We start from the raw sequence: 11,401 nt of genomic DNA, 5'->3' as shown, positions 1-11,401 counted from the left end.
CCCCCCCGCCAAAAAGAGCGAGTCGGAGCACGTCGCAGGTGTGCAAAGTAACTGTAAGAACAAACGAGAAATTAATGAGTAGTTTATACGGAGAAAATAACTGGCTCGCGGGAAAATAAGTTGAAGAGCTGCTTTAGCATAGCTACTTTTTAGAATGCTTCAAACCATATCCTTCAACTCTTACCTAGCAGAGATCTTTCCTCCACGCACCTGATGAATTAAGGCTTGACAAGGGCAGAACGGATTCTCTGTGGTGACCAAACAGTCAGAGGTACTTCCCGTACCTCCTCTGTTTTCCTAGGCGCTTACGTAGTTAATGTGCTTAAGATCACGCTCAAATGTTGCAGTTTCTAAAGTAACCAGTTTTAATATCGTGTATGATTATGTTAGGGCTCTACCAGAGAATCAGCCTCATGGGAGTCTTTCCTATTACAAGGTGTAACAGTGTGCAATAAGTAATTTCACATTGTCTTTTATGTCAGTTGCAAAGATTGTAATTTATGTGGAGTTTACGGTAAGGACAGGGAAGCCGCTTTACCACACAAACAAAGCAGTCGATATGCACAAAATCTACAGTATTAAGGGTTTCTATATTCTTTCGTGGTTCTGTCACTGAGTCACTGCACCGGACTGATCACTTTGTAGCACAACAGAAATGTATAAATTTGTACCAGCACCCTAAGATCCACTGATCTTCAAGATGTCAAGAGGAGGAATGTGGTTTTGTACAGATTAAACGGCAAATGTAGCTAGTGCAGCTACTGTTAGTAAAAGTACTGCAAAATTCTGTTTTAGTAATACTTTTTTGAGAGAAATGAGGTAGAGCATGTCTTGGAGAGACTTAGTATAACAGTATTTTTAATATGATGCTTTATAAGTGGATTACAATTCTAGCTGTATGTTATATTTGCTAACCTGATGATTAAACATTACTTGAAAGTATTTCATTGCATCAAAAGGTTATAAAAGAAGAGCACTGATTTGCAATTTTTTTCTTGATCTGGAAATTAGCTCTACGGAATTCTGATGCAGTTTTTTGGTTGCTTATCCAATGAGATGTTAATGAGATGTTAATAAAAATATATATTTACAATTTCTTGCAGAAGTTTTTATGCTAATGTAAATGATATAGTAAAAAGCTCATTTAATTTCTTTCAAAAAATTTCCTTCAAAAATTCCTTAGCATTGATTTCTCTTCCTGTGTTTACAGGATAAATTAAGTAGAATCATCTTCTCTTCACAGTGCTCAATAGCCACAGAGACCAGAAGCTCTTCTACAAATTACTTTCCTGATGCTTAGAAGAGCTATTCTTATGATGTTTATAACTTTCATATGGGTCAGCTACATGTCCCACAAAGGCCTTCAGTCATCATAAAAAGGTTTTGACTTTTTTTTTTTTTTTTTGGCTTCTTGTTTAACATCTGTGTTGGCATTGAGTGACATTCATAGTGGGAACAATTTAAAAATTATGGAGTTTTCCTTGTAGGGAAAAATACTATAATTCATATTTTGCAGAACTAATTTGTCCACATTTATGTCTGTCAAATGTCTGTCAAATACAGAATCAATTTGTTTCTAATGCAGCTTCTAGCTGTGTCACCGTCCACTGAAGTCTAATTTCCTTCTGCCTTTTCTCCATTTTAAACTGGCAGTTGGTAAACACTTCTCCTCCCACAGCTGATCTGCAGTTCTGACCCTAAAATCGGTTTACACAGGAGGATCCAGGGAGTATTACGTCTTTGTTTTCCCTCTGGAGATAGCAGCGGTTCAAAGTTCACTAACACTACAGAACAAAGAGGAATTTCATCTTTGTTTTTAAAATTTTAAAAGCAGTTGAGCCCTTCTTCAGTGCCTGGTGAGGAAAGAGGCTTTTGAAGGCTTGCAGCATATGTCAGATTGTTATTTTTTCAAAGTGCAAACATCTGTCTAAACTCCCATGGTAAGCATTTAACAGCAAGTAAATTAGCTTCTAAAACAGCACGACTTTTATCTGGAGGGAGAGCATTTATCCTAGTGAGTTACGAAGCAACAGTGTGGCCTCCAGGTGAGGGGACATTACTTGGCCCGTGATACTTGCTCTGAAGCACCGTGTGTTCCCGGCTGAGCCCCGCTGCTCCTTGCGGTGCTGAGTAATGCTCGGCAGCAGCGCGAGGCAACGGCAGTGTGCTGCGGGATGCAGAGCAGGGCACGCTCTCGAGTCGGGTGGTAGAATCCAATCCACCCACTCCTTGCCAAAGCAAAGGTAACTTTACCATAATTGTGTGTGTGTGTGTGTGTGTGTGTTTGTTTGCTACAAAAATACCATTGCTTTCTTTAGTCAAGTGATTCAATCTGACAAGGCAGGGGCACTATTTATAGCAAATGGTGTCAAGATGGAAAATCCGTATATATTCTTTCTAATGAAAGGCTAGAATCTCATTGTGATTCATATTAGGCTGTAGTGCAAATATTTTTCATTGTTTGAAATTCATTAATCTCTTCCGCTTTGTTTCAAGGTTCTTGCTGCACAGTAGCTCCAACTGTCACTCAGCTCTTTGGAAACAGCAATTAAAGGGTCCTGTACAGATGCCAGAGCTTTGCACAGGAATATGCTCTGAGTATTTCCTCTGAATATATGATTCAAAGTACAGGAATGTTGTCTTGAAACATGTTATCCTACATGTATCACAAGAGTAACAATACTCAATATCTGGAGTAACGATTCTCAAATATCAGCCTCCATTTTACTCCAGAGACACCCGTAGAAAGTAAGATACGCACGCTACGCGTAAATTAATCAGAATTGCATTTAGTTACCCAAAATACGTAACATGTACATTTTTTCACAGAATCTACACTACGGACCACGTTCCCAAACCCATGGACCTTTCTTATCAGATGAGTAATTCCATTAGTTAACAGTTGTCTGCTTTTAAGCGCTTGCAGGACCAGGGCCCCTGAGAAAGAAAATACTGGCTAAGAAGGGAAATGTGTTTGTGATGGGGCTTGCTACATGTAGTAAATGGTTCATGTTCCTAGGGTATGCACTTTGTTTTATCTGTATGCATTAACTGTGTTTTTGACCCTCCGTGCCTTCTGTCCGGCTCTTTAAACAAATTGAAGCTGTTTATCCCCTTGTAATCATCAGGAATAATCCCACCCTTTCTTTTGTTTTGCCTCCTTTCTCTCACTCAGCTGCTTTGTCTCTCTTCATTCCCCTATTTTCTGCCACCCTGTTGCTTATTCTCTTTTACAAGAAAGCTGTTTAACTTTCTAGGTAGGAGTCCCAGCTGTAGCAAGGGGTGAGCCTGTTGAACTAGGAGCTGTTTGATTAGCAGAGATGTAGGAGCCAGGCCAGATTCTTGCCTTTTAACACAGGCTTTTTGTTACTGTCTGACAGCACGAAATACAAAGTCCTCTCCCTGTGTGAAACAAGGAGTGGCAGAACAATCCTGTGTTGTTGTTTCCAGCCGTGTAGCAACGGCGGCTGCTCTGGAGCAGCCTGTAGTCTGGCATTTTCAGGGGAGTGCAGCTATGTGTCTGAGCAAACCTGGGTAACAGAAAGAGTTCAGCTAGGTAAAACCTCGTGCTCGAGATTCTGCAGTACAGCTAGTAGGAATATCGGCCTTTTGGGGGAGTTCATGAATGTTCTTTAACGCTTTATTAAGGACAGGAAGATTATTTTGTAAAGTTGCATCCTGGGCGATGAAAGCAATCTCTGCTGTTCTTGCTGTAATTCACTAGGTCCAGTGTCAGCTGCAACACTGCGGTGCTGTGCGAGTTTTCAGGGACCTTAGATACAGAAATGTGACATTCCCTATCTCAGGAAAAAGGAGTATTAATCAGTGGAATTTTTCTGTCATGATTCAGGAACATGAGCTGGTATACTTTAAAGCTCTTGTATATACCTTTATACTATACTAGGTCAGCAAATAACCTCAGAAGCTGTTGACTTAGCAAAAAATCTTTTTTTTTTTTAAAGACGTGTTTTTAAAGTGAAGAACAACAGAAGTACAAAACCAAATATAAATTGATCTGCAGTTTAGGCTGCAAATTAGAACAACAGTGCACTGTCAAAATAGCAGGGTTTGGGGTGACTTTCAGTTGGATCTATAGTCTAGAAAACAAGAACTCAGCTGATTTTGAACTTGCAGAATTCTGTCCAAAAAATTTGATTCTGTTATGTGGTTGCCTTTTAACAAGAACTGCATGTGATAACAGAGGAAGTTCCTTTGAATTTTACTTCTTAAAGACAAAGTTATACTATTGTGTAATACACATCAGAATGCTAACTAAAATTTCACCTGTAGTTGTGTCATCAAAGTACTTTGCACTTTTACTTTGTGAAAATACACTCTTTGCAAGTGTTTCTAGCTTTCTGGAGAATATATGGCTGTCAAATCCATAAGCCTGGGAGCTGGCTGATCTCTTAAGATATATTCACTACATTGTATTTCACTACATTGAACTTTGGATCTTAGTTGGGAGTCACCACAGTATCCATCCATGTATGAAAAGCTCTCATTAAATTATGTTAATGATTATGTAGTAGAGAGGATAGCTTTAACTTCTGACTGCTTTTATTTGGCCTAGTAATTTATCTGCATTGCGTTGAGGTAACAGGCTAAATTGTTCGGTGCTGGTAGTCTTCCAATGCCTACCCTAAATCTGTGACATGAGTCCAAAAACCACCACACAGCTAACCAAGGAAAAAAAGTCATTCAGCAATTCAGCTCATGTCAGCTGCAAAGAGCTGTCTAAGATCACCTGAGAAACTCTGAAGCAAAAATAATTGCTCTCACCTTACACATGAACATTACCTCACATAGGTGTATAGTGTGGGTCACCAAAGTTAATTTGGTGGGGTATTTACTGAAGTGTTTCCCGCTGGAGATGAGGAAGTGCCAAAGCCTGTGCCTGTGGACTGGCCGTATTTCGTAGTATGAAAGAACCGGCCTTAAAGTCCACCTTTCATTTTTCTGTTCTTGTTTGAAGACAGTCCTTAAATAACACAATCCTCTACTCTTTGGATAAATATGATTTGAAGAGATGAAAGGACAATGGACTTGATCTTTATATATATATGTTGTATTACTTGGCATTATATTTCTATAATAGCTGAGATTTCACTGATGAGAAATAAATTACAACATTGGTTCATGCCAAAATATTGGAATAAGTATTTGTGTTTAAACTCTAAAAACTGCTTGAACATCTCCTGGTATTTCCACATCAGAAGGAAAACAAGAAGTAAGGACATCATTGCATCAGTGCCTTTGAACATAAGGAAAAGAGTAGTAGTATTCGGTATTGTGCCCTCAGCTCAAAAATTCCTCCTTCCTCATCTTTCATACTTTCTTTTGAGGGTCTCAGAGTGCAGATGGGCAAGAGAGTCAGTAGACGTGAGAAATTCATTATTATTCAGCCAGGGAAAATATAACCATAATAAGAATTTTGCCACAGAAAATTGGGAGTTATGAATCCGAATCACTGGAAAATACGTACTTTGAGATGGAGAATATGTAGGCTGGGGAAGCACACACATCTCTCCTTCAGCCCTATAAACATTTCCTGAGAGAGGGAATACAGCTAAGTCTGCCTTCCTTTTTTGGCTGATAGGCCTTAGGGAAGAACCTTTGGTCTTGTGGAGTGACTTTTTTCTGAAAACATCTGATTATGGGGCATTGCTGGGAGCTAGACAGAGCCACCAAGAGGCAGTATAGAGGAATAGAGTCAGCCAGGGTGTAGTAGGTGTGTGTCGGCCTCCTGTGGATCCTCAAGACACATGCAGCCCTTTGGGAACCATCCTCTTGCTGGAACAGTGGGAATGCCTTTCCCTGGTGGAGAGATGTGGGAGGCACACAGTCTCTTTTAGGAAGGGGAGAATGAGATGATACAGCCATTGAACTTTTTAAGATAACTAAATTACACTGAAATGTGAATGACAAAAGCAGCGTGACCAATAATTTTGCTTACTTTCTTACTAAACTCAAAGTGCAACAAACTGCACCTCTAAAGGCATGGATGGCACTTCAGGTCTTTTTGTCCCTTTTGGAGAATGAAGAGAACGAAACCATTGCTGTTTCAATTGAACAGAGACGGTAATATGGAAACGTTAGATGGGAAATCCATCATTTCTCTGCAAAATATTTTCTCTTGTACAGACTTCGCTTATTGGAGAACCAAAACTTTGTCCGTCCTTTACTAAGGACTTACTGTTAAGTTTCAGCTGTAAAGTTTCAGCATTCATCTTGTAAAAGCGATATAATACAGCCACAGCTGAAAACACATGTATAGAATTGAAGTTCACAGCAATGCTGTGAAGAACGCTCATGGCTGTCATCTAATGTGTCAAAGGCCTGTCAAGACCTGAAAACTGTGAATTCAGCCTGAAGGAAGTTCAGCAGTGTTGACTGTCCTTGAGGACAATAAACAGGTGAGTATAAGCCAAAGTATTTTTGTCAAGAACAAGCCATATCTAACCAGTCTAATTTTGTTATGTGAAAGCGTACTAGAATTTGTGGGTAGGGAATTATATAACATACAATGTTAGTAAAGCTTTTTATACAGTATTAATGGATATACATTTATCCAATGTACAGACAAGCATGAACAAACTAGGAAACTGTGGAAACTAATTTTAGGTCAGCGCGTATTTTACTATCAGACTGGACAGTTGACACAGAGTTTGATGAATTGGTATGCTTCCAATATAATAGAAAAGGTTAAGGAGAGAGCACATGATAATTGTCTCAGATATGTAAGAGCACATGATAATTGTCTCAGATATGTAAGCAGTATGTAAAAAATGGCTTATGTGCTCTCTGTGTCCACAGAGATCGGATGAGGGTGATAGATATAAACAGCAGAAAGGGAGATTTAAGTAAGTTATCAGGAAAACTTTCTAGTAGTAAGTGAATCACTCAGATTAGCCGGGTGACTTGAATCTTCATTGCTGGAAGTTTTAAGTAACAGGATGCCCCTCTGACGAAAAAGATACTAGTAGAGCTGATCCTGTGTTGAATCTTTTCCCTTCCTATTTTTGTTAATAGCAGACAATTAGACTCTAAATAAAACATAAACAAGTTAAATTGAACCAAAAGATTTGTGCTCCCATCTTTTAATCCTGTTTGATTTCCTGTGTAGTGTATCCCACTGATCTCAGAGGGGCTTGGATGTAGTGAAGTGCTCTTCATTTGTGAGCCAATCCTATAACTCTGGGTGCAACTGGATTTTTCTTGCAATAACTTCAGTGTGAGGTGCTGACGTCTAAAGTACTTCCCAGGATTAGACTTTCCTTCTTTTTCTCTTTGTCTTTCCCTGCCCCACCCCTCCCACACCCTGGTGCTTTTTCACTCTCTGCTTCTCTTTTCATCTACAAATCAGAACCGGCATACATGTTTCCATGAATAGTGATTACCTAATGTTAGATCAACTTTGCACCTCAGTACCTGTTCTTCTGAATATTGCTTGTGGGTTTTACTATGAAGGTTGGCTTCACTCTTCAGTCCCTTATGCTAATACGTAGGGGTTCTACATAGCTGACCCTGTTTAAAAGTAGTCACTGATAACAAAAGAGGAAAAAGTAATGATATGAAGGAGTCATCTAATGTGTCAAAGGCTTGTCACAGGTCAAAATGATGGTTAAAAGTGTTTCTATTTTACACACTTTAACCTTAGCTAAATTTGATCAAGATAATTATTTTAAGGATAAATGAGGAAGAAACTTAAGCTATAGTTTTAGGAGTTTAATATCGGTTGAATCTGGTCTAGTCACAGATGGTCTCACCAGAGAGCTCAGTTGTATGCCAGGTTAAAAATTCAGCAATAGTTTGCCTTTATGGGAGAAAGATCTGCTCTCTACATAGTTAACATTCTTTAGTATCTCCACTTAATAAAACAATATATTTCAGGAAAGTCAAAGGCATATTGTATTCAGATATTTCATTATATATACTACTTTTGTCCTGTATTCATGGCATATATAATGAAGCCAATGGAACTTTTGAGCTGAAACATTTACTGTTTATTTTGTCCGTGACATTTATGATATGTGATATGGCACAGCTTGTGATACATTACAGCTGAAAAGCACACATATGACATACTGTAAAATGCTGCAAATGCGTCACGTGTTGGACCGCTTACTTTTATTCCTCAGTGGGCCTATGCTATTAAAGATCAATCATTCTACATTGGCTTTTCTTAGAGAAATGGAATGTTAGGGATGATACCAAAGTAGTTTTCATAAAGTTTCCTTGGGTCTGTCTAATGATATTTTATATGTTAAGTGTGAATATCAATAAAAATAATTACAGAATTATTTTGTGAATCACAGGTGGTGATAGAACATAATAGCAGCTGACTCTGATAGAGTTCTGTCATGACAGCTCAGCATGAAAATTTGTATTTCTGCGTGGAATGTCTGTAAGATGTGTATCCTACCAATTTGATGCCACTGATATTCTGTTGGCTTAAAATACACTGATTTTGATGGCAAAAGGAAAAAGGCACAAAAAAAAATATAAGGACTTTTTTTTTTCCTAGTGATTACACAGCTGTGAATGTAAGAAAGGATAAGCTGTATTGGTTAACATCAATGTTAAGACTGACAGCTTTCCATTAAGAGATGCACACTACAGATGCATTGATGTATCATTTCTCTGTAAGAAAAGCAAATCCCAGACAATCTCTTAGCACAGAGGCTAATGAACTTTTCCAATGTGATAGAAAGCTAATTGCAATCACTGGCAGCCCTCCTACTGAATTTTTGGATTACACGCTACATGTGGGCATAGTAAAATCTATGTCATCCACTGCATGACAGATGAGCATAACTGATCAGGGCTTGCAAAAAAAAAAAAAAAAAAAGGATATATTTCTTGGTAGCACAGTTATTACTGTAAGAGCATCAGAAACTCCCTACTGAGTTAAACAGCCGATCCATTACCCCAGTATTCTGTCTCTGACAATGCTGGCAGTAGATGCTCTTCAGAAAGTGCATGCATGCCAGGCATGGTTACTGCCCTGCACAGACAGACCCAGGTAAGAGAAAGGGTTCAGTGTGTACTAAAGCATGCTACACTCTCTGATGGGCTTGGAAACATGGCTGAGGAAAAGAGACTGGCCCTGTTTGGATATTGCTTCCATTCAGCATTAGAGCAAAGACTATGACAAGGTTACTGCTGATTTAGCTCAGGATACATTGCTTATAAATAGTTCTGTTACCTTCTGTGCATCCACATGTTTTTTTTCTGTACTTAGATGTTTAGACTTGACTGCTCTTAAATACTGTCTTTCTTACTAAAAACATTTATCCATGGAGTCATCCACCCATTTATGCATTTTCTATGCCCCAACACTGATCTAAGCATTGCAATTTGCTCGTTCATTGGTCAGAGCTTACCAAGCTATACCCTGGTACTCACCCAGCCCAGTTTTTTTAGTTTATGTTTATAGACCTGTTGCACATGAATTCATTGCTTTCTGAACCTGCACGTACTACAGTCACAACTTCCTGTTGTCATTTTGATTGAATGGTATATTACCTAAGGAAATCAAAGAGATAAAAGCCAGACTTACATACCTACAAAGGACATATGAAAAGCATTACTTACCTGCTATTATTAGTAACTTTTGAATGTACAATTTTGCAAGCAAATTGCATTCATTTCTGTAGGCACTCAGCCTCAGAAACTGAAGAAACGTTCTCTGTATTTGTGTTACAAGCACGTTGCTGGCAACCTATTTAAATATTTAATTGAGTATCATAACTCCTGGACATCTTGCAAAAGTGAATGAATTTTTCATAATACTCTTAAGGGGACGAGACTCAGTTACTATTCCCCTTTTCAAAGACAGTTTATTGAAAATTCAGAAAAAAATAATTAAAGAACTTACCAAGGTCCTATAAGGAGTCCTAGCCAGATTTTAGTCTCTTGAGTTTCAATCCAATGTCACAAACTGGTTCACCTCCCTAACAACCTGATCCTGCATTGACTGGCATGTAGACAGACCTTTGCCCAGGTCTTTGGTGCTGGCTCATTGCAAGATCAAAGCTGGCAGGTGTAAAATTACTGTTTATTTTACCTAGAGATTTACTGGCTTAAAATGAATTGAAATTTAATGAATGAGCTGGAGAGGAAAAAAAATCCAGCCACTAATATCATATGTATTTGATATTACTTTATTAGAGCTTTTCAAAAAAATAAAAAGGGCTAAACAGTAGTTACACAATCAGCTAACTAATTTTGCAAGTAACCTTGATAGTGTTTGATGAATATCAAAAGTCAGGATACAAGATGGATGTCAATGAAACACCTTTCTTGTCCTATATTAGCTTTCCGTGACTGTTCCATTTCACAGCTTATTGTGCTGTATCCTGAATTACAAGATGATATTTAACTGCTTATGTGAACAAGAAAATATGACACATTTAGAAAAGTGTATCCAAAACTATCACAAATTGTACTTTTATCACTGTTCTCCTTTTTGTAAAATTTCTGTGCTCTTGGAATTTGAAATAACTTTATTGAGCCATTTTTGACTTGCATGTGCAGCTCCCATAAACTCGACTCCATAAAGGTTGCTTGGGCATAACAAATAGTTTCATTTAACAGACTTTTACTTTAGCTCTACATCAAGAAGCATCTGAATACATGAAAAGTAAGTGATAGTTCATCTTCATTGTAATGCAATGTATTGGCAATGTTACCAGACTATGTTATCATTGCTTTGCAATGGAAGATGGACAATGATTTCTACTAACTGAACTTCCTGTCAAGATCTTTAAATTGTTATTTGAGGTTATGTGCGAGTGCTAAAAGTCATGCTATATGAAGTATGGATGGAAAGGATGTCAAAATATTAAGGCCAAATAAAATGATAAAATAGACTTAGAATATATAGATATATATATTTTAAAAAGCAGTATTATACCGAGTTCAAATAAACTCTTTTGAAAAATCTCCATACAAAATTCATTATTATCATAAATTGTAGCCTGGGAGGTTAGACAGAAATTTGATTCGGAGATGTCAAAATATACGGTTTTTATGTTTAGAAACAAATGCCTTGTTCTCCTGGGTTAAACTATAGCTCCTGTGAAGCACTGTTTCAGAGTGGAAAAAGGACAGAAGTACATCATAGAAAAGGCAGTCTAGTGAGAGAACAGTACAGAGAAGAATGATAACTTGAGGAAATTGTACTGTAACTATCATAAGACCTGACACAAATTATTGCTGCATTTAACTGCAGCACTATGTCTTGAATCATTTTGACACATGAAGTAATTTCAGCCTGGGATGTCCTGACCTTTTAGATCGACACATTTTATTTCAATTTTTTTTCTGAAAGAAAAGTAAAGCTAGAATTTTCCTGCACAAACTTGCGGTTTTAAGAAAACTAAGTATAAAATAAATA

This window comes from Struthio camelus, chromosome 2 (genome assembly GCF_040807025.1).
Source record: "Struthio camelus isolate bStrCam1 chromosome 2, bStrCam1.hap1, whole genome shotgun sequence".
Classification (NCBI taxonomy): Eukaryota; Metazoa; Chordata; class Aves; order Struthioniformes; family Struthionidae; genus Struthio; species Struthio camelus.
The sequence above is the reverse complement of the archived record's forward strand: the minus strand, read 5'-3'. Positions refer to the sequence as shown.